Raw genomic sequence first — 24,572 nt, 5'->3', positions numbered from 1 at the left:
AAGCAGGGGATGCTTAAGGGCGGGGCTACCTTGTGAGTGACAGGTTGCTACCACGGCGTTGTCCGATCTGGGTGTTGTCCGTGTTTTCGTCTTAGAACTTTAACCCTCTCGTGTCACTTCTGGTTGCAACAAAACAATATGTCGACAGCCAAAAACCAAGATGCCAAATTGTAGAATATATGATTTTGGTACATTATAAGTTTTCTTGGAGCCAGCATGTAGTGGTCATTTCAGGAACTTGCAGCTGTAGCATCCCAGGCACTGTTATCAATTCTCAGTCATAGCCATTTGATTTAAAGACGGATAACGTGATGATTATGTCCTGACCCTGCTGTGTCAAGAACAAATTCAAAATCAAAAATTTCTTATTCAGCATTCGGTTGTACTTAGCTCCACCCTCTCGGGTCACTTCTGGTTCCAAGAAAAAAGATGGCGATGGCCAAATACCAATATGGCGACGGCCAAAGAACTATTTATTTGCAAAATGTTTCAATGTACTTAAGCAGAAAAAAAAATAATAATAAAAATAATAATAGCAGATTGCCACTATCCTGCAGCTAGGATTCTATAGCTTCTATATCCATTTCATTTCAAACATCGCATACAAAATTCTCAAACCAAGCATCACTGTTCTTTAAAAGTGTTGGAAAAGCAACAAAAAAACACAAAAGAGACTTTTATTTCATGATTTACAGCTCCTTAGTTAGTGGAACTACTGTATTTGGTCACAAAGCAAAAGAAAAACAAACATCTGTATGCAACTACACCCAGTTATTTTATCTAACCTAACCAAACCATACTATGTTCTACATACTCAATATATTTACTGTCTTTCAACATACTTTTGTGTGAATAAACACAGTAGTATGTATCTTTTTGTAAGTACTGAATTGTAATTACCACGTCACTTCCCAGCCTCCTTGCCGGTTGGAGACGCAAAACCATTGTTATGAACATTTGTCATTACTACCACATTGCATTGTGGGATATGTATATCGGTGTAGTGTCCAGTGTTCTTTCAGACATACTAAAAAATCTTGGACACGACTCTGGTCACTTTATTGTGAATGTCACATGAAACTAAATAGAAGGTTTTAGTGACTCATTGTGGTCAAATCAGAAAGTTTTGTATTGGTGTGAAGAGAGCCTGATTTATGTTTTTTTTCATAAAGTGCGCCTTTATCGCAGTTTCCAAATCATGATTGCAAATTAGTGTCCACACAGAAAATAAAGTACTTCCTTCACAACAGATTAGAAGATTTTATAAAACAAATGTTGTGTTAATCCCTGCCTTGCAAGCAATAGCTGTTCTTAACCTTATAAGTGCATGCATTTAAGAAACTTCAAAACAGTATCTGAGTGTGTTGGTGGTTTTTGTTGCAGCCTCTCAATGACTTTAATGCTCGATTTAACTCTTACATCATTAGCTGGAGCCAGACAAAGTTCAAAAGTTGAAATGGAAATTGAGCAATCTCGACATGCACCGTATTTCATTAATGTGACAAGCTGATAAAATGCCAGCGGGCATGCGCTTGGCTGACAAGCAACACTCGTTACATTCCAACTGCATTAATTAACCCTGCCCGCAACAGAGGCCGATCGCAGTGCACAATAGTGGAGCCAGTCGCTGCAGAAAAGCCACAATGTGGCATGTGAAGCACTATCAACACCTCCCTAAGTACAACCTCTAGCTAAGAAATAAATAACATGGCTGTCTTTCCTCATGGCAGGGCCAAACATGCTGGTTTTGGACGGGGTTCAATAAGGCTTTGATTCTGGAGGAAAAAAAAAAAACTTGGGGAAGTGAAACAAAATCAGCATTTACAGCCTCTGACAGCCGGCAGCTCTTTTTTTTTTCTTTTTCATGTTTTCGCTCCCCACGCCAGTAAAAAGCTCTCGTTGGGAAACTGTCATCTTGATCCTCAAAGCCCTGCGAGTGTCAGGGCTCGTCAAATTGGCTCCCATCGATGACATGTGTTACCTCGGAGCGATGTAGCGGGTTTAGCAGAGGAAGGGAAGTGGAGGCCTGAGGAGAGATACCTGTATCCCCAGCACACACTCCTAGTCAATGTGCATCACATACACAATCTGAAAGCATAAGGGTGTGCAGTTAGTTAGTTTATTCACTTCAGTATAACAGCCTAAAGTGGTGAAAAACTCAAGTGGTTCTCTCTTCCATCAGCTTTAGGAAGTTGTGGCACCTCTTTCCTTTTATCCAGCCACTGCCAGAACAGCTTGAAGGGCCAAAGTTTTCCAGGAAAGTGTGCTGCTTGTGAGAACTTCTAGCCTTCAAAGTTTGAAATTTGGCCATGAAAACTATTTGCCTGGTTATAGAAGTAAGGTTGAGGCAGTTGAGGTAACAATGCAAAGGTTCCCTCATCAGTCTGAATTCTCTTGGGGCTGCTGCTTGGATGGCGTCTTCATCGTTGTCCCATTCAGAGCTGTGTTGTCTGTGCTAGCTTCATCATTCTCATGCTCCAGTTCTGCTTTTAAATCATCTCATTCATAAATGTCACAAAAAACGAATTCATCATTGTCAGTAGCCTCAGGTGTAACTTCATTTCAAGAGCAAAGAAAATGCTGTGTTGCACCATCATGTTACTGTGACAGTAAGCTTATATAAACTTTTAAATTATTATCTCTGCCAGGCACAGGTCTAGGCTAAAAACAAGCCTGACCTAGTCTGTTGCAGGTTACATTTTGGCCTTTGTTGTGGCTCCAAAACTGACATACATAGAAAAGTTTGGTCTCATTTTGAACCTGTGTATCTGCAGATTAATTCTATACCCGATAGGTTACGATCCACTAAAGTTAGGCAAGATACGAGATGAATAAATCCCCGTTTTTGTTATCTTCAACAGCATCTTGACTACAAGGGAGCCAGGAGGGACAGTTGAGGGAGACGCACCTGGCAAAGATCTGCTGCCAGGTTTTAGATGATATATTCATTGATTGAACAATCCATCAAAATGTTGCCCACAGTTTGTCAATCACTTAAGTGCTTATACAGGCGTTAGAGCTACAATTAATAGTAATTTACTCCTATCACTCTACCAAATTGCATCCAGCATAAGTCTACGTGCATTAAAGGAGCAGAGCAAACGGTGTGATTATCCTACAACATCTGTATATTTGGTTGATGATGAAAAGAGGGAAAAGAGCAGGTCAACAGCTCCGGTAACTAACTGCTGTTGACAGTTCAGTGAGACACAGTATTGGGACACTGACGGCAGGCTGGTGAAAGCTGTTTCTCTGTCACACTGCTGATGACCTCAGTGACACCAAGTAACAAACACACACACACACACAAACATACACATGGATCCTACATACTGTATACACACATACTCTTCTAATATAATATAATCGAAATAACTTATCAAAAATGACCTGGAATGACAGTTTGAACTGTGTTTCCAGATGTAACTGTCTCAGTGTGGACACATGCCCTTTTCATTTGCCCCTCAAAATCAAATTGAACAATATTCCAGTTGAGATGTAATTCCAAGGTAAACCTTATTTGTGATACACTTCCAGTTGGTGAAGTCCTTACCGCTTCCCTCTGAGTGTAATATTTCCTAAATTCACTTGCCGTCTCCATCTGGGAACTTCTCATTTATCTTCAGCGGTGGTGACACAATGAAAACGGCTCCATGCGGTGCAGCCTGCCACACACAGCAAGAGCGCCCAGCCAGTTTATTGGGAAAGGTGCTCCAGTGAATTAACCAGCCGCTTTTGTTCCTAAACCAATATTGCGAGACTATAAAGGGGTCAAGGGACGGCAGGCACACACAAAGGCCTGCTGTGAAGGTAGAAGGGCCTGCAGGCGGCTCTCCATGAATGTACAGAGTTTGGTTTAGGTCAAAAGAGAACTCCTGATCTGGAAATAACAGAACATTCCAGAAGAACACAGCTGTCCCACCCAGCCTCCCAGCTGCTCTCGCTCTGTCTGTCTCCTGACTGTCCGTCTCTCTGTCTCTCTCTGGACTGGAAATGTTTATTTGACATCACACTGCTTCTGTCTGTCTTTCTGTCCAGTTACCAACCAACTGTACCTACTCAGGATATGACTGACAGGGTTAATGATGTCCCACAGCGATACTGTAACTTACAGTCGTCTACATTTGAAAGGAAGGAAAAATGAAACATAATGAAACAATAATAAAATATTGTTTGGGCACGAGGACCAAGAGACCTTGTGAAAAAAAAAATGTAAAACAAAAATAGCAAAGTACTCATTTATTCTATTCTATTTTTAGCGTACTTTTAGCTTATTTATTAGTGCTCTTAATTATTAGTTAATTACTTTATAGTTTTCACCAATTGTTTTGCACTGAATTTCTGAGTGGTGGATGTAAGAAACACAATTTTGTTTTTATGTGGAGCATATAAATGACAAATAAAGGAATCTTGAATCTTGAAGATATTGAATATTAGAGCTACAACGATCAATTGATTAGTTGTCAACTATTAAATTAATCGCAGAGTATTTTGATAATCGATTAATGGGTTTGAGTAATTAAAAAAAAAAAAAATCAAATTTGGATTCTAGCTTCTTCTGTGGGTCTGATGTTGATCTCGTAAATGTGTGACTTTAATCTCAGAGAATTTCTGATCTTTTTATCTCAAATGTATGACTCTAAAATCATCAGAGGATACAACTTTTTTCTCTTAAATTTGTGATTTATTTTTTTTCGCGTAGATTTACCACTTTAATCTCAGAGAATATGCAAATTTTCTTTCTTGTAAATTCAGACTTTTTTTCTGAATATTACCCTCCTCCCCCGGCTCTGTATTTTCTCTTTTTCTTTTACCTACAATAATAATAACACGCCATCGTATGAATTTTTAATATTCTCTCAGCTAAAAGAAAAAGATTAAACCGAATGACAACCAGCCTCGGGGATACACTGCACACAATTTAATAGTTAGTTTCCAAAACATAATCACACGTCAATTCGGAGAAAAACGACGCCTGAAGTTCACCATTCATGGAAAAGGACGATCATTTTGTCATTCACGTCATTTGATACTTGAGATAATTCCTTTTGCAGCTTTTTAATCCTTTTTTGACTGTGACATCGTTGCTTTGATGTTTTCTCATCCTTTAATTATAGTAAAGGATTACTTCATCTTTTAAACTGCGGGGCCTTGTGAGCGAGCACCTCTCCGACTGTTTTCCTGTAGGTGGCATTTTGGACATGAACTCGATAGCACCACCAGTAACACCCCACAGGCCTGGACATGCTTTGGCATGTATATGTGTCCCATGAACTTTCTATGTGCATTATGCAAGAGCCAAATGATGAGATCCAAACAAAGTGAAGGGTATTCACTTCACTTACAGCTTTTGATAAAACCCAAATGTGTGTTATCACATGATTGGTATTTGTGTGTGTCTGTGCTTTCCCAGTGAATTCTTATCAAGACTATGGAGGCGTCTCTCTCTCTCCACCGAACCACAGTGTGTAAATTCTCCAGCAGCCGTATACTCTGTGAACAAAAGGATGTTAATTAATGATTTGATCTCAGTGATGGTCCCACATCACACAGCTGAAGATAAGTCTGGAGACGGAAGGCTCCGGGGCCCAACATGTGGGTTTCCCCCTCCTGTTTAGTGCTGTCAGAAAGGGAAAAGCATCAAAGCATCAGAGCCAGGCTGTTATCTCGACCTCACTGAGGAGCTGTCGTAGATAAAGGAGGAAGTGGTTAAAGTGGTCGAAGGCGACTGCGTTCCTCCTCGACATCCACCACACACGGTTAGAGGCACAGGTGTACGCGTATGTCGGTATGTGCATGTAAAAACAAGTAAACACACTCACACACACACTTCTTCTGCTCTTTCTGATGCTCTATCTTTACAACATGGGGGTCAACACGGTGATAGTGAACAATATGCTGATTTGTTGCTCAGTTTCTTGTGCATGCAAAGATCTGCAGCCTGATTTCATTTTGCTGACAAAGGCCACCTGTTTCCGCCCGTATGATCCGCCGGAGGTTGATCTGTTGGATCGTCTTCCAGGGCATCACAGACCATAACAATACCTACAAGATTTTGAAAGTCATGAACACCTAAAGGGAACATTTTGAGAGGAAAAAAGTAAGAAGTATAATAACTTTAATAATAAAGCACATTTCAGAATCAAGTGCTTCACCCCATAAGAAATAAAAATATAATATAAAGGGAAATAAATAAAAGAATAAATAAGGAAATACAAAAAAAGTGGAAATGTAAAGAGAGAAAATAAAAACAAAGAAATGTGGAAATATAAAGACATAACAAAATATAAAAGAATGTTAGCATTTTCTTTAATTTTCACATTTATTTGTTCATTTATTTCTGTATATATTTTTAATATACAGTATATATATTTATTTTTTTAATATACATTTTATTAAATTTTTCAGATTATTTTGTATGTATTTATTTATTTCCCCATTGCTTTTGCCTTTCCTTTTGGCTTTTGCTATTACTTGAAGGGCCAAGCTGTCAATCAACTGGCTTTGGGCGGGATTTCCTGCCCAGGCTGCGAAGTCAATTCCTGCACACAAACCTTCATGAAACAAAAGTCAAAAATAATGTTTCTTAAGAGTTTTTTTAGTTTTTGGTATGTGACCCCTTGAAATATCTACTTGTTACACCTCATCACAATATGGCCTTGGTGTTGACATTAGTGGTGTGCAAATTTCCCCTGTATTGTTTCATTTGAGACATTTTTAAAGGTTAAAGTATCCCGGGTTTCACAAAGAAAATTCAAACTTTGGAGACGAGTCAGTTTTATGTAAAAAATAATATAAATTTTTTCTTTTTTCTCATCCCCTTAACAAACTTTATTCTGTTTTTTCATTCCAGTCTGTCCTTTTTTCTCTTGTCTCTGTACTTTCACGAAGTCCATGGATACGTATACATTTTCTTCCCACGTATATGTGTCGTTTCGCACCACCTCGGGCTAATCGCGACTCTATATGCAATCTCTCCTTCTCTAAAATTCGCTTCGCGTTTTCTCTGAACACAGATTTCTCTTGGGAGATTCTCCTGTTAGATCTTGTCGCTAAAGTCTTATGGTAGCGTTGAAGACTGGTCATACTGATGTAGGAAGGAATATAAATTTGCAGTAATCCAAGCGTGGATGGCAGTTTTCATGTGTTTTGCAGATAAAAAAAAAAAAATCTAATTTGGTAAATTTACAAAAGTAAAAGGAAAGAGCTGAAAGTGACGATCAGGGACAGCCTCATGTATCACAGTATCTCAACCAATGATTATACATTTTTACACCTGTTTGCAAAGTTTTTCTCATATATGAGAAATAATGTGTTTTCTCCCCTTTACTTCGTGTGTTGGGGGTGAAAATCTACTTAGCAATCACATATAACCAATTACACAATTAATGACCCCCCCCATTCTCCCAAATAGAAATGTATTTTGAAACAGATCCTTTTTTATTTCTCAAAATCTCCTCAAGTTCGAGTAATTCGATTAAGCACGCTGACAAATGATCAGTGATTGATAAAAGGAGGGAAAGCTGTGGGCATGCACCATCAAAAGTAACTTGGATTTATTGCGAGGGAGCATTATGGTAAGCTGACTGCCCGAGAAGCAGCATCCCTGAAGAGGGAGAATGAAATAAGGGGATTTATCCACAGACACTAATCATTCCCAACTTAGAGCATTGGCACAAAAAGGAAAGAATGTGTAAAGAGCCCATGGGACACAAAGGCTTCTGGGTGATCAAAAGGAGAATTAAGGGTGACTTCTTCCACTGAGCCATTGTCTGTGTGTTTCATGAAGTATCACTCTCGGCAGAGGGAGGGAGGGGGGATCAAGGATTTCTTGAATTAAAGAGCCTCTACGCTTTTCTCTCTCACCTTTTAATCCACCACCTCGCTCTCGCCATCCCTCGCCACTTTTTTTTTTTTTCATTTCTCCCTCCACAAATAGATCCCCCTGTGCTACAAAGTTGGCACGATACACACGTTTGTGTGTGTTGGGGAGATTTCCAAATTCAGCTTCAAAAAGCTGAGTGCACGGGGAGGACTGGGTGGGCTTCGCTGCAGATGTGTGTATGCGTTTGAAGGGGTTGGTTCATGTGTGTGTGTTTTTTGGGGGGGGTTCAGAGCCACCAGGATAATGACCATGACAGCCGCCCAACAGACTCACCCCCCGCTGTCCTTTTAAGTCCTTGTTTAAGGTTTGGCTTCGGCACCCGCTTTGAACCGCGACAATGATTCCCGATCGCAGCGGAACTCCCAGGATTCTTCATCCTCTGGGCCGCGATATACGCAGAGCCAAGAGGCTTTTGGCTGCACAAAGTCTTGTCCTTCTGACCGGCGGACAATAAAGATCTACTTGATTAGCCAGCCGCTACATTGAAAGACACACAGACCTCACACCTGCCTTCATGATCAGCCCACAGCAAAGCTCCTATTAGTTCACATTTATGGAATTAAAGCAACATATAGCTGACTCTGGGGACGCCTTTGCACGTCAGTTAATTATGGTAGCACATCCCAAAATACATGTCTTGTGTTTCACATCATTTATTTGCATATTTAGGCGGTAGCTTTTAGCCAAGTGCATTAATTTGGTAGCATGTTGAACATCTGTTTGCATGTTTGGCTTTTAGCATGGATGTATTAACAGAGCTGTCTATGGCACATCAAGTCAGCCTTTGGCTCAGTGGTCAACTGTGGTACTGCCTCAAAAAGTCCCATGAAGAACTCTTTTCCACATAGACATTGTAAGAGAGACATCTGAGACAAGGTATTTCTAATATGAATATATAAATCAAGAAGATTTAATATTGGTATGATTTTCTTAGAGCCTATAATACCTATTTTTTATCTTTGAAACAATGCAGTGGCTCTTAACATGGCGCTTTATCCTAAACTATTCTAATGTTGAACTGTGGCCAAAAGTCCAAACAGTAGCCCCCATGTAGTAGTCTATATGTGATGTTCTGTGTGAAAGCATCCCTCTCATTCTCTGTGAGCGCTCCAAGTCTGTAAGACAATGCTAGTGGTCAACATTCCCGGTCAAATAAAGGCTAAATAAAACAAACTCGGTAAGCATGTATTCCTACACATGGGAACGTCTGCACAATTCAATTTTACTTTGGCAAAGTGTTTTTTAAATGTGCTTACAAAAGCCATATGTTGACTGCTGGATGTCTGACAAAGATATGTAGCGAGAGCACAGTGATCTCATACGGGTTTGTAATTTCCCAGATGCTCCTTTCTGATGGCCAAATACGTTAGCAGGAAGCTGCCAAAACAATTTTTCAAAACATAACAGCTTTAACATATTTGCCTTTGACAGCTGAGAACATCTCTGATGAGATACGAAGAGGTCTCTCAAGGCCAGAGTGGACATCTTGCGTTGGCTTTCCCTGCTGGTATGCATTTTAATTACACCTTAATAATTACAACGGCCCGTTTAGTGCAATTTGTGTTACTTATTGTGCATTGAAAAAATAAATTTATTGTATTTACTAAAGATGATTTTACATAAGAAATAAGGCCAGTGTAAAATTATCAAATGGACTATATAGTGAGTTTGCCATTTTGTAGTGCTGTCTGAATGTATAGTGAGAATATCATACTCTATATAGTGAACTCAAATTATCCCACGATACATCATGAAAAGTACTGGGCAATGATGGTCACTAACCGAGCACTACATACCATCATACATCAAAATGGCGGACGGACGAGAAGAAAGACTGCAGCGCGATTGAGACAAATTCATGAGTTGTGGCGCGAAAATAATTTATTTAATGTGAGCAAAGCAGCATCATAACTCAAACAGCCACAAAGTACTTTGTATTTATTAATTTGGGAAAATACGCTTATTGCCCCCACATTCACAACGGCCATTAATTCTTAAAGTTTGGCCACTTGGGAGCAGCAGAACAAGATATAAACACAACATGGACATATTATCACCTTATAAAGTTGATATGGCTCATGTGGGGACTATTTACACACCCAGCAGACACAGAGCAGCAATAGATTTAATTGTGTTTCTGGCTAACCGATGATTGTAACTCCATAATTTACTCAGCTGGTCGCTAGACGATTTTAGCCCGTTTCTTGCCCGAAATTTTTAGAGTCCGATCAAATTTCAGCTTCGTCGTGTGTTGTTTGCCGTGCAGTGTACAGGAGGGACCGAGGACCGATTAACTCCTCCTGACCGGCCGTCGGACAGTCGGATGAATTTCTGACATGTCAGAAATTTTGGTCGGCCGTCCATCGGCTCTCGCACAGTTGAAGCAGAGCCACGAGCCGATTCCCCAACGTCAGTGCATAATTTCTACTTTTACTACTGTAATCAGAGCATAGCTATCAAGATAACAATATACTATAGATATAGTAAAACATAGCTAGCTCACCTCCAATTCTCTCTGTCTCCCTAACCACCTGGGAGTCCATATCTCGCAAATGATCAACTCGTACAGTAGGAGTAGTAATTACACAACAGAATGTCTAAAATCATGCAGTGTATGCCCAGTTTAACTTTGTGCTGGTGCTGAGCAGGTAGCGTACAGGGGGTTTATGAAAAGTTTTATCAGTTCTATATTTAATGGGAAGCCAATGAAAGAGGCCGGAATAGAAAAACTACACAACAACAAAGCACACTGGTATTCAACTGCACACCAGCAGCTCTAAATACTCCACTCAGTCTGCTTTGTGTTGTTTGGATATACTGTATTGTAGTGACTCATAGTGTAATTATTTGCGAGCAGAGAGGGAGGAAATCCCCTGCGTCGCTGCTTCTAGTCATGTAACAAATTGGCGTAATTGCCATTGTGGTTGAATAGAAATTGTGGTTAGGCAAACAACTTTTTTTTCCCTGTGCCAGTGCCATGCCCTATACTGCTTTTCAAACAAACACTTGTCTCTGTGGTGAGTTTGCAAAAAAAAATGGAAATTGTCACATGCTGCAAGCCTCAAGGGGCAGATATGAAGAATGTTAAGCATTGAGACATTTTTCAACTACAAACAGAGGATGCAATATGTGTGATGTAGTATTTCACCACTCATTTATAATGAGTGTTAATTAATAGATCCTACGATGCACTAAGTGGAAATGGTACAAGTACAAACGTGCATAAGCAAAGACACCGACGCATTCTCACATTTCAGAGACACTGTTGTGATTTCCTTTCAGTTAATTTGAACTGATTTCATTGTTTGAAAAACAACATAGCAGGAGAGGAATTTGCTCCAGCAGCCCTCTGGACGTGAACAGGCCCCTCGACAAATCACTTCCAGCTTCAGACGGAGACGTTTCCTGCCTGTTTTGAATACAAACATGTACACAACCGAATTGGGTTGCGAGGGGCGGAGGGCGATCCAACGTAAGAGAGACAAGAGACACGAAGAAGAGGAATGAAAGAAGCGATTGAGAGTGAAAACCGGAGTGGTCGAGAAGTGAAAAATGAAGGGGAGCGGTAGCATAATCCGAGCAGGATGCTGATGTGGTGGTGGTGTTGTTGAAGGGGTTGATGGTGGGGTTAGCAGCGGACTGGTGGGGATTGACACTGGATTAGAGCTGTCACTATCAATCAAAGGCAGCCAAAGGCGGCTTTTCAGGTGGCACAAACACACCTCTGTGTAGTAGCAGCAGCAGCCAGCAGTAAACCGAGGGTTATGGTGCAGGTGAAAAATTCCACTACAGCTTTTATGGCTGTGGTTGTTTTTAGACTGGGACCGTCTTCAAGGAGTAGTTTGACATTTTGGGAAATAAGCTTATTCGCTTCCTTGTCAAGAATTAGATGAGGAGATGTATACCTCTCATGCAGTAAAAATGTGGCTTGTGCCAGAAGCTGGTTAGCTTAGCTTAGCATTAAGACTGGAGATGGGGGGAAACGGCTAGCCTGGCTCTGTTTGATGTTCAGCAGTACACCTATTACCACACAACCTGATCTCACAGGAATATTAATAGTAAGATATTAAAAGGACATTCTGTATGACACGTTTTAGCCTTTTCGCGTGTCATTTATCCACAACAAAACTACGGTAACGTCCGCAGTTAGGTTTAGGCAACAAAACCATTCACTTAGGATTAGGAAAAACATCACGGGTGGGCTTCAAATTACTACGTAAACAAAGTACAATACATACGGAAAGAATGCAACATAAATACGGAAAACTCGTCACAAGCAACACTAAAAAACACGTGTTAATTTGGAAAAGTCCAGGCTAGCTGTTTCCCCCTGTTTCCAGTCTTTGAGCTAATCTACGCTAACTGGCTGCTGGCTCCAGTAACATATTTACTATACAGTCATGAGAGTGGTTTTGATCAGCAAGGAAGCGAATAAGCAAACTATTCCTTTGAGAGAGAGTATTCGCTGCTTGTTCTTCTCTGATGTTTGTTTCCACCATTAGTTTTCTCAATGTCTTGAATCTTATTTGGAAGAGGCAAAGGCGAGAGTTAACTATCGTGCAACCTGTTCTCTGTGAATGTCCTCATATTTTATTGGTCGACTTCTTTTGACCTACCATTATGAGTTAATTAGTTGTGGATTATTATACCTGACATTACAGGTGTGCTCACTTTTAGTTTTACTGTCAAATAAGTGGTATAAATAATATGACTAAGTTGGAGGTTTGTCTACAATGTGTGTGATCGTCTAACTGCTTGTGTCCATTGCTCTGTTGGACTCTGTAGCCATAGCAATGTTGCCATGATGTCCCAGATTTCAGCAACTGACCGTTCACTAAACCTCTACCCTGAACAATTACCCATTCATAGCTTAGCAACCGTTACCATGCACAGAAGGTCCGTCATGCATTAGAGTTTTCAACATGCTGAAGCAGCGTGCTTTAGGCACTACTAGTAGGAGCGATATTTGGATTTATACAGTATATTATTAGCGATTAAGATGGTGGTTATTTTCTTGATTGTTTGTTTGGTCGATAAAATGTCAGAAAGCAGTGAAACATTGTCGCAACCATCCTCAAGCCCAAGATGATGTCATCACGTCTTCGTCAACAGTCCAAAACCCCAAAATATTCCATTTACAAAAATGTTTGGCTAAGAAAAGCAGCAAATTCTCATTTTCACTTAAAGATTACTTTAAGGAATACTACAATCATACCAAAATGACCATTTGTATATCAGTTACCCTTGTGTTAACTTGAATTGTTGAAGAAAAAATTGTTTTTTCCTCGCATGCCTCCACGGGGAACTAAGAATCCCAAAACAGAGAAAAGTCTTGATGAATTTAAGTAAATGGTGGCCGCTTTTAACAACACCAAAACTATATCAAAACATCTGTTTACAAACTCTCACACAACTCATGCAGTATAATCCAAGTCTCATTTATCCAGTTGTGTGCTCACTGCTTCCCAAACACATCCAGTACTACAAAAGCAAGTGTGGACATTAGGGCTGCACAATTTATCAGAATTTTATCAAAATAGCAATATGGCCTATTGCAATTTTCAAATCACAGTATTTGTTAAAATCACAATATTTGTTAAAGATGAAATGTATGTCAAAATACCAGAGATGTCCTGGCCTACACATCATATTCTACAGGCTTAAGAAAACCTCTTTGTTTGATAAAGAGCTCTGCAACAAATTACACCATAATCATTTTAATGTTTTTCAATGAAAATGAGAATAATGTTGTAAAAACTATGCAATGGACATCCCCCAAAAGTAAAATATAAACTTCTTCAATTTACAGTAGGAGGCTGCTGATCATCAGCTGATTATCACCTAAACGCACCACAACATGTAGCTACACAATCACAACTTCAGCAGCCTTCTAAAAGATGTGAGTAAATGAGAGCAACTATTTTTAAATTTCCTGCAAGCTGCAGGTTTTGACCTGTTGCTAATTTTGTCCGTGTTCCCGACACATCCCGACACAACCTGCACTTCCTCCTGATCCCATCTCGTCTGAAGAATTTCCCAACCTCCTGCACTTTTTTCGGATGTCTATTAGATTACATTAGCAGTAGCTTTTTTTCTCCCAGCCACTCACTTCCTGCCCTCAGGAGAACGACAGATAAGAGCCAACTCTCTCAAACACACTTTTGTGGATATAAACTGAACAAATTTGCCTCCTGAGCATTGTCTGCAAAACAAAATCCACTACCAACAAAAGATAGCGCTTCATAAAACAAACAGTCGTGGCGGTAGGGGACGGCGGTTGCTCCGGGCGGTGTGTGGAGGAGCGTTGTGACCAAACACTGCTGGGAAGTGGAGATAAACAAAACAGACAATTTTCGGTTATCTGAGAGAACTCCATGAAACAAAACAATCTTCTCCACCGCCATGTCCTTGAAAAGATCCAGAGAGATGTCCTGAGGAAATGCCATTTCCTTTTCGCTGGGAAAAGCCCCGGGAGCGTTCCATCAGCGGGCCGCTCCAGCGGGAGTTTACAATACGAGGAAAGAACACAAGTACAGAAGTACAGACGAGGACACGCTGTGTGGCCTCGCATCCCGTAACTGACGGAGATGACGAGAGCATTCACTTTAAAGTCTACAGTACAGTACATCCATTCAGAGTGAAAGACTTCACCTTGAAATAACTTGTTTCAATGTATTAATAACAATGGTGGAAAGTAACACTAAAGTGCTGCACTTAAGAGCAATTCCATTTATGCTACTTTATACTTCTACTCCACTATGTTTTAGAGGGAAATATTGTACTTTGTATACGCGTTTTGTTCAGCAAGATAATGTTAGGCAATAAACAAACTACACCACAGTCACATGATTTCAACGTCACCACCACTAAGATAAAGGTGGATTAGTGTTTGGCAAGTCTCATTTAGCCACTTATTAGCAATCGCCTTTTTAAAACCCATAAAAGCTTCATAATTCACGAGTGCAATGCATTGTATGTTGTCGAAAAAAAAAAAGGTTCAAATCTCTTCAAGGAACAGTGTGTATTTAGGGTGATCTGTTGGCAGGAATATAATATTAATAAGTATGTTTTCTTTAGTGTATAATCACCTGAAAATAAGAATCGTTGTGTTTTCGTTGCCTTAGAATGAGCTGTTTATATCTACATAGGGAGCGGGTCCTCTTCATGGAGCCGGCCACTGTGTTTCTACAGTAGCCCAGAACGGACAAACCAGACACATGGCTCTAGATAGGGACATTCGCATTTTCATATTTTTGCATCGGCCACCGTAGTTCTCCTACACACGTGGCACATGGGAGAAGTTTCAGTTGGCTGCAATCTGCAACCTCACCGCCAAATCCTACACACTGCACCTTTAAGCTTGTTTTAACCACAGACCTTTTTTCAGGCATCTAACTAAAAACCCAATTAAAAAAATAAATAAAAAATATTGACTTTGAGACGAGGAAACTGGGAATGCTAAAATGCTAACTCATTCCTGGGTTTAGGACTCATTCCTGCAGCTCTATTACATTACATTGAAGCTGCATCTCAAAGTCAAGGTCAAGTCTCCATGGTAACAAACTCCATCCACTAAGGAAGACCACGGGATGCGGTTGACAGTTCTGGAAAAGCTATTAAAGCTGCAGTGGGTAGAAATGGAGCAAATGTGATTAAAAGAAGTTATTAAATAAATTATTCTAATCTTTTTCAACCTACTGTATGTATGTATGTATGTGATAAAAGTCCTCAATACCAAAGCATTTCTTGTTGATATTGTTATGTTATCCCTTTTTCAGATTCAGATTTTTACAGCTCTTATTATAACAGAACAAAAGTCTTATAGAGAGTGATTGGGTCCAACAAAAACAGCTGAAATTAACCCTGTAAAGTACAAATTCAAATAACACACACAAGTATTTGTCCATAAAGTGTAGTTTTGTGTGTATAACAGTGATACTAGTGAAGCCTTGTTGACCGGCCTGACTCTCAGCTTCCTCCCTCATGCTTGTAGTTTGGTAGGAACACCATTAGGGGGCTCTTCAGACGTTCTTCCTGTGTGAGCTGACTCACAGTAATGATGGTAATCGCTGCTGGGATAGAGTGTCAGCCTGTTTGTTTGCCTCAAAATGTTGTTTTTGTTTTTTTCAGTTTGTGTGTGAATGAGTGAATAGCCGAACATTTGCGTGCAGGAACGAGCTCATTTGTGTTTGTGTGAATGTTTCTGGGGGGAAAATGTGCTGCCTGTCGGTGCATGTGGACACAAGTGACTCCATCTGTGTGTGTGTATGTGTGTGTGTGCAGCTGGTTGTGTTTTGTGTCTGTATTATGTGTGTGTGTGTGTGTCGGGCATTAAGTCCTATCTATTTACAGAGCGGGTATGTTTGGCCAATACTTCCTGACTTCCTTGCTCTTGGCAAACAGACAGACAGCCACAGTTTGTGTATTGTTTTAGAACGGTGGAGATTGTTGGTACTTGAAAGAGATTCGGGCCTGCTCGTGTTTGATTTATGCGGCGTGTCTGTTTGATATCGATCATAAACGATAACACAGCTGAAGGAAGGAAAACGCATCTCCTGTCGAAGCTCCGCGCTTTGATGTCAAGGTTGAAAAGAACAATGCTCCAAGGTACACGGGCCTTTTCTGCATTACGCTTCCAGATTTCTCTCATGTGTCAGACAGACAGAACGGGTAAAACTTTGCCAAGAGGAGGTCAGATTTTTACTCAGAAGCTGATGATGCACATTTATTTCATTATGCTAAATGAGACATGGTGTAAATCTTTGTGTTTCCAATTTCTCTAAAAGCACAAATGTTTTTTCAAGCATGTGTTTCATTCTAAAACTCTTAAATTGAAAAAATACATTTTGTATTTGTTTTCAGTGTATTGATCCTTACATCCACAAACAAATTAGAACTTATGTAACAACTTACATTTATCAGGGGAACAAACTGTCTCACTGCATCTGATTTATTTAATTGAGTTGCTTAGGAATTAATTATTCAAAAAAGCAGCATTATTTTCTAAAAAGCTCCGTTGGCGAGTTGTTGACTCTCACTGTTCTAAACAGTGTTTGTGATATAAATGTTGATCACGTGTATCAGTGAGCACATGTGAGGTGACCCTGCGTCTGCATTTACTGTCACCATACTGGCCTCTGCTGGAGCTTGCTGAGTTTGCATGTGCAGAAGAGTAAAGTTCCGTAAACTCAGTGAATGCTCTTCTTTATGGAATACAGTATCAATCAATCAAACTTTATTTGTAGGCCTATAGCACCTTTCAGAAATGAACTTTGAACTGCACTAGATCAAAGTGCTTCACAGATGACTGAGGAGCCGAAAATAAGACAGAACAAGTGTGGACCATGAAAACAACATAAAAGACAAAACAATTCAGCAATTTAACAATGAGATAATTTGAGACTAATGCACGCAAGACAATTAAATTATAAAAATGTAATAAAATATAATCAAAAGCTATAATGACAGTAATAGTAGTATGAAGTAAAACTAAAATGACAATAAAATATAATACAATTTTGCACCTTAAACATGATAAAATGAGTGAATATAATAATAACCCTTGACTTTACTCGTTGTCTTGCATTCCTCAGTTCCGTTTCTCTTCTCGTGCACTGATTCGTTTAAGCTGAACAGCCAATCGGAGTGATTTCTCTCACTGACGAGCTCCGCCACCGATTCACCATTCTGTAATCAATGATAACTTGGATGTGACGGGGTACCACAATGCACAGAAGGCAGTAGGTGACTAATCCGGCCATACAAAGGTATACAAAAAAAATACAATCCAATGACGTTTTTATAGATCTGACTAATCAATAATCAATCAAATAACAAAATTAGGAATACTCAGGAATAACTGTTGCAGTGATCAGTACAAGGTTTGAAATGAAAGATAAGTGAAAGATAGCTTTACTGTATTCAGACAGATTAGAAGAGATTTGTAGTGTGTTTGTCTCAAATCTTTGAGTACAGAGATGGAAGGACAGGAAATGAAATGTTTTACATACTGCAGTTAAAATTTATGATGTGGAATTTGTACAAAAAGTGTGGTGTTATTGGCTCCTTTTCAATGCTTGCATTACTTTAATGGTGAGATGGTGTAAATTTCCATTCAGGGATTTCATTTTTAAACCCAATACAAGATGATATCTGGCGTTCATGTCGAGCACGCTGCAGAGGAGTATTAAAGTTATGAGTCTTCTTAACATGCTTATACAAAATAGCTGCTAGTCATGTTTGACTGATGAATTTCATGGAAAACATTTTCCCCAAAAAGGCCATGGAGCGTCTCGGAATGAAGCCTTCCGTTCCAGTTCCTGTCCAGCTCTGAATGTGTAGTTTTTCATCGGTTGCATAGCAGACATAGCTGAGACAACTTATGTTTTATATGCACCGTAAAACCCTGCCAAAAAAAGTCTCTAATCTCAGGTGCTGTAATTCTGTTAGCACTTGAGCTGCAGAGTTAGCATTCTTCAGCGCACCGCACTGTTGAGCTATGCTCTCTAGTAGTAGTTATCACTCTCAAAAATCCCAACAAAAATCTGAGGAATTTCTCCAGGGGGCTTTGTGTATTTGTGTGTGTGTGGATGTGTGTGTGCTCGGTCGACCCCTGACCCCACCCTGCTGTGCCCCAACCTCCTCTTTCCTGTGTAGCTAAAGCTTTGACTCACAGTTGTACTTGAGGAAAAAAGATAAAACAAGAAAGTAGAAATCTTTACTTTAAGCTGTTCTCATACGCCATTCGCAGCCATACTTACGGAAAACAAATGCACTGTAATTTGTATATATCCCACAAAATCACTTCATAATGTAATCCATGTAATTGTGAACCAGGAAGTATAAAGATAAACAATCGTCCCATAGGGAGGAGACGTGACTTTCGCCCAGGAGACTGGTGTTCGTGTCCCGTGTGAAACCAGAAGTCAACGTTAATTCATTTGTTACGTAACTTCTGTACTTATGTGACGTCAGCGACGTAACTTAAACAGGATTTTTTCCTAAACCTAACTAAGTATTTTTGTTGTCTAAACCTAACGAAGTGGTTTCCTGTAAAGATCAAAGTTTATTTTGAAGGACAACTCCTCAAAAATGAGGAATAACATTTTGAAAGATATCATACAAATTGTTGTATGACAATATGTTGCTTTAATATATGATGAGTCTTTTTTATTTTTCAGGAAAGAGCTGAAAAACAGCCCTGACTCTTGGGTGAGATAGCTATTTTATAATAATGATTGTTGGAAGAATTTCCCCAAAATAACAGATGAAATCTTAACTGAAGGTAGATCACTCTGCGAGTGTCTCAACTGCTCTTCTTTTTAAGATAGTTTAAAGTGGTAGATTTAATGTCTAAATACTCCCAAAACAGCTCTAAGCATTTGGTGTGCAAATTTACATCTTATTAAAAAAACAATTGAAAAATTCTGCCAATAGGAAGAGATAACTTCAACGGATCAATGGAAATCAAATTGTATCAAGAACACCTTTGACTCAAGTGACATTATCATGATTCACTTCCAGTCATCTGGCTTTTTTACTGTCCTTGAAATAGGTAAAACTGCAATTAGGGAGATGATTTTTGGACTAAATACTGGTTTTATTTTTTTACTTTAGATCCAGGTAGCTAAAATGGCTCGGCTCAATGGTGGCTTGGCTGCTGGTCACATACTGTACGTACAACAACACACCAGGATCAGTCTTGTACCACCAACATGGTGCAGTATCATGTACTTGGGCCGATTCCAACGGCCAACTCTAGCCCAAACTGGCCCAAGTGCTGTTAACTAAAGGCCGAGTCCGAACCCCCAACAGCTTCCCAAATCTGGCAGCCAGATATGGACCAGAGCCCACTCACATTTGGTCCTCAGGTGCCAGAATACAGCTGAGTGCGCCAACATTCAGCCAAAATTGGTCTGATTTGTTTAGCAACAGGAGGTTTGTCTACTTAATAATGTGCCAGTATGCTTTAAATGAAGTGTTTGTCAGATTGTTGAACAGCGTCTGAAAGAAAACCCCTGACGAATCTGACAAGCATGTCCAGATCTCACAGCAATTGGTCAGGTGTGTATAAAAAGTACATACACAAAAAGTAATAAACTGTCTTTCAGATGATTTACAGCTACAGATACAAAAGGTGAATAAAATATTATGAACGTATGTACAATATCAAGTTGAATACAGTCATCCCATAATCCTTCTCATTATGTGCAGTTTTTGATGAGCAAGTTGTTGATGTGTTTTTGTGTCTTGACTCTGTGGTAATTTTTGAGGCTTTAGTCTGGTGTTAATACAATATTTAATTACACTGGGTTTTGTATTATGTAAAGGGACAACCTGGTCTCATGGGAAGGCATACAACTAGCACAACATTACACAGAAATTCCGTGTGTCATGCGGATGCATTTAAGCCTTTGGGCATGTAATTTGTACGCCGCTTTTCATGTGTCATTTGTACACCACGCAACAAATATACGGTAACGGCCGCAGTTAGGTTTAGGCAACAAAAACACTTAGTTAGGTTTAGAATAAATGTCATGGTTGGGTTTAAAATAAGTACATACAATAAGTACAGAAAAAAATTTACCATAACTACAGAAAACTTGTCATAAACATCACTGAAAAACATGTGACAAGCCTGACTTGTAAAACAAAACACCAGTCTTGAACACCGGTCTCCTGGTTTTCAGTCATTTTTGTTGGACTCATCTACCTAAGCCACCCGCCCGCCATGAGCAGCCTTTCTTGCTTTTTACTCTAGGTCACGTGGCATATTTACACGGATGCATTTACACTGGACTCAGTACAGACTACGTGGTGTACAAATTACGTCAATAGCAAGAAAGGCATTTGTATTGCATGCTAAATGCCTTGTGCATTATTGTGACATTCATACGCTTTTCTTTGTTTCAATGGGCTGAAAGGGAAAATGCTTTGAACATCTCACAATATCATTACCAAGATGACACTAGATTAACTAGCCGTTATTTTTTTTTTACAGTTTAAATTGCACAGATGTGTGTATCCTGCTCCGTTCATGGTTCCTGACTTTCGTTAGCACAGCAGCCAGTTTTTTTAATCCAAGTTCATTTGAAAAGAACCCACCTACTGTCTGCTGGGTGAAGAATGTGAAGTCAAAGAGAGGTCCTGATGATGTTTTGGCTGCAGACTATCCAACTTACTGCACATCAATCCTGCGGGCGGCTCTGCTGAGTTTTGACTGGACAGCAGACCCCAGACTCACCCCGGTGGGAATGCTGAGGGTCTGGCCGGCCCTGACATCCAGGTTACCACATGCTGCTCAGAGGCCTGGAAGCTGTAATTATGGAGAGGCAGAGAGAGAGACACACACGTATACAGACACACACAGAAACTGACATAAATGGACAGAGACAAATGCGTAAACAGAGACACACACTCATGTATAAGTCCAGGCATTTAGAAGCAGAAATACACACTATCAGACTCATGCAAGCAAACACACACGCACACAAACACACAACTCACCAAAAATATACATTTTGCACTGACATGAACTATCTGCATAGAGAAGATACACACATGCACAGACAGACAAACAAACATGCAGGGACACACAAATATACTTGGACCAAGAGGAGACACACTCCTAGGTAGGCTACATACACACACACATGCCGAGGAGCTGCCAGCGCCGTCATAAATCCGCCAGCTCAATTAATCAAGCGGTTCCCCTGGGGGGCTGCTGGAGCCAGCCTCAAACCCTGCTGACGTGCCCCCAGCGCCGCAGAGCACTCCCACAGGGCTTTAGAGCCCGTTGCTCCCCGGAGAATGACAGGAGGAAATAACTGTCTCAACTGCAGAATGCGACCAGACTCCCATGTGTGACCTTTCTGCTGTGTGTGTGTGGAGAGAGAGAGACAGAGAGAGGGAGATGGACTGAGTGTTGAGCTTCTTTGCATTGAGTGATGTGCTGTAGTAGTTAATGGTGGTTTTTCATTTTCATACACAGCGTGTATCTGAGTCCTTGAAGTTTAATTACACAAAATATCTACCAAGATTCTTTCATCCTCCTCCAAATAAAATTCTACTTGTTTCAAGTAATTACTAAAATCAAGTTTCCTATTACAGACTCTCATTTCTGGTTCATATCAACTGAAAACATTAGAGGTGGAAATCCTTACTCCCTTTGCTTATTCAAATAATTTCAGTTCAGTTCAAAGATTCACAGTCACTGGCTACAAAAATGAAATACATATAATGCACAAACTATTCCGGTTTTTGCCCTTATTCCAAAAAAGACAATATTCCTGTTAAGCTGTTTACATGGCTAATGAAAATGAATATTCCACTAATATTCCTGTTTAAATACAGCCATGCATACTCTGATTAAGGTTACCGGTGGTGGACTTGTTCGACAGTGTGAACACAGCCTCCCTTTTTCATTCCTTCAGCCACCTTCTTGAAAAGGTCGACAAATGCCAAATTTGTGCTTATCCAAAAATCCTGATCCAAGACTTTCTTAATTTTGGGCATGCATCTCTGCAAACTGTCAGCTAGTTGGTTTGTGTACAACGCACAGAGCTGGCTGTAAACAGGCAAGAGGCTGTGTGTCGCAAACTGCCATAAAAACCTCAATTGAGACGCATATTCTGAATGTGCTGTATACATGTCCAAAGAATGCTCCTAAAACCTGAATAATATCCGGATTTCCCACATTTCTTTATTGGAAAATGCTGCATTCAGAATATCCCTCTCTAGAGCCATTTGTTGTAAGAGTAGCGTAGGTCATTTGGAGCAGAGCCAGTGTGTAGAGTGTGTATGTACGTGGGAAATGAGTGATGAAGCAAGAGAGAGAGAGCAGCGGTGACGGGAGCGAGTAACGTTATCGTCTCCGTCATTCTGCATAATAATTAGCCATGTGCTTCTGTTCAAGAGTTTGTATTTTTGAAGCAATGGGCCATCGGAACATTGGGTGTTTGTTTTCAGGATAACGGGCTGTCGGACAAATGGAGTTTCGGTCCAATGGGACATTTTTCGGACTATGGCACCCCAGCTGGACCCCAACAGCTGGAGTTCGGCCCTCTCCTTTTGTCAAGTCTTGTATTACTGTGTGTAGCCCTCTGACATTTCCATAACAATTGTCTGTCCTGTTTGTTTTTTGTTTCCAGAGTATCTCCTGGCAAAGTTCAAATGTATCTGCCAGGGCTCCAAACCAATAAAAAGAAAGTTATGTACAACATGCAGACGTTAAAGTATGAGAAAGTATTGAAGTAAGTTTTTCAGTTTTGGCGTCGAGGTTCGGTAACCGTCAGCGTCCCTCACTGCCAAATTCGTAAATTTGTTTGTTCCTTCCTATTTCTTCTTTATGTTTCAGGTGGATAAGGATGCTGCAAAGCACCACGGCCGTCACAACAGTGAAGAACTTCCTTGTGTGAATGATGAGAACAGGTGAGAGACATATGCACGCTAAAACAAGCTTCCGATAATTGATTGTTGATATTTTTACACACCAGTGGTTACTCACTTTATTTCATAAAGTAGCATCAAGAGACACAGACAGGTTCCTGTTGACAGATCATCCCTCTGCGTTTAACAATATCTGCTTCACATTCTTTTAGACAGATTCCTTGTTCATCTCAGACTTGATCTGGACATTTTGGACTTACTGACAGAATGTCTGACATTATTTGCAGCTCAGTGGTTTTCTGTCATCCTCTGGCTCCCTCCAGGGTCGTAGTCTTTCTTCATTATTTAACATTTTCTTCTAACGACTGCTGCAGCAGAATGTTGTCAAGCTTATTGATGAATCGACCTTCTTACTTACTTACCCTGTAGGAAGCATATGGACGTGTTATTGCAACGTGATCTCATCCCTACCGGTCATATTTTGCTACTTTGAGAAGACAGAAGCCTATAATGATGCTGGGGGCAGTCTATTGTGTAGTATCTAGACACAGAAGGTTTGCACGTGGTTAATGTTGTAACACATGGTTAACGTTATGAAACGGCCACAGTTAGGTTTAGGCAACAAAACTACTTGGTTAGGGTTAGAAAATAGATAATAGTTTGTACATCTCTTGAGGACGTAATGTCATGTGACTCAGTGACGTAGCGACATGTGACAGAACGTCTAAATTAAAAATAACTCAACTTTTGGTTTCACACGGAACACCAATGCCGGTGCATGAAAAAAAATGCTGCCGGTGTGTATAGGCCTTTAATTGAAAGCCTGGCGCGTCTCATACAGACGCTACAGGTTGCTTTGTGCATCGGTATCAAGACGCCAAGGGCTACTGCCCAGGCGTCAGTTTGACTCACTGGGAGTGACACCAGGCTGGTCATTTATGTCTTTATGTTGTGGTACAAATCCTTTATTAAAATTAATGTTCTGAAAGGTTTTATTTGTTCTTAAAAGTGGTGAAACAGAAATCTTTTCATAACCTTTACTCAAGTAAAGTAGCAAAACCACAGTGAATGTCCTGCATTTAAAACGTTACTAATGTAAAAGCAAGCGAGCATTAACAGTAAAATGTTCTTAATTAATAAAAAATGCTAGTGCATAGTATTCAATTATCAATGACCTTATTATGTAAGTAGTAACTCCAGTTAATGGGTAAGAAACAACATCCTCCAAAAATGTGAAATATTTCAGTAGTACCTCTAACTGCACCTGAAGACACAATGTAAACATTATGTGGGGGGACCC

At 40.0% G+C, this 24,572-nt stretch overlaps 1 long non-coding RNA gene across 3 annotated transcripts in view; it reads left to right on the top strand.

Annotated features, from left to right (window-relative positions):
- Positions 1–24,572, top strand: part of LOC141775575 (uncharacterized) — a 99,984-nt gene that overhangs the window by 62,038 nt on the left and 13,374 nt on the right. Inside the window, exons 3-5 of one of the 3 annotated variants that reach the window (XR_012595622.1) lie at positions 23,035–23,136; positions 23,241–23,314; positions 23,560–24,136. This is a non-coding gene — a long non-coding RNA (uncharacterized LOC141775575). Of the gene's footprint in view, positions 1–23,034; positions 23,137–23,240; positions 24,137–24,572 lie in introns of those variants that run through there. The other 2 variants (XR_012595623.1, XR_012595621.1) reach the window with 2 other exon arrangements.

Source organism: Sebastes fasciatus, chromosome 10, assembly GCF_043250625.1.
Source record: "Sebastes fasciatus isolate fSebFas1 chromosome 10, fSebFas1.pri, whole genome shotgun sequence".
Classification (NCBI taxonomy): Eukaryota; Metazoa; Chordata; class Actinopteri; order Perciformes; family Sebastidae; genus Sebastes; species Sebastes fasciatus.
This window is presented reverse-complemented; position numbering and strand designations above follow the sequence as displayed.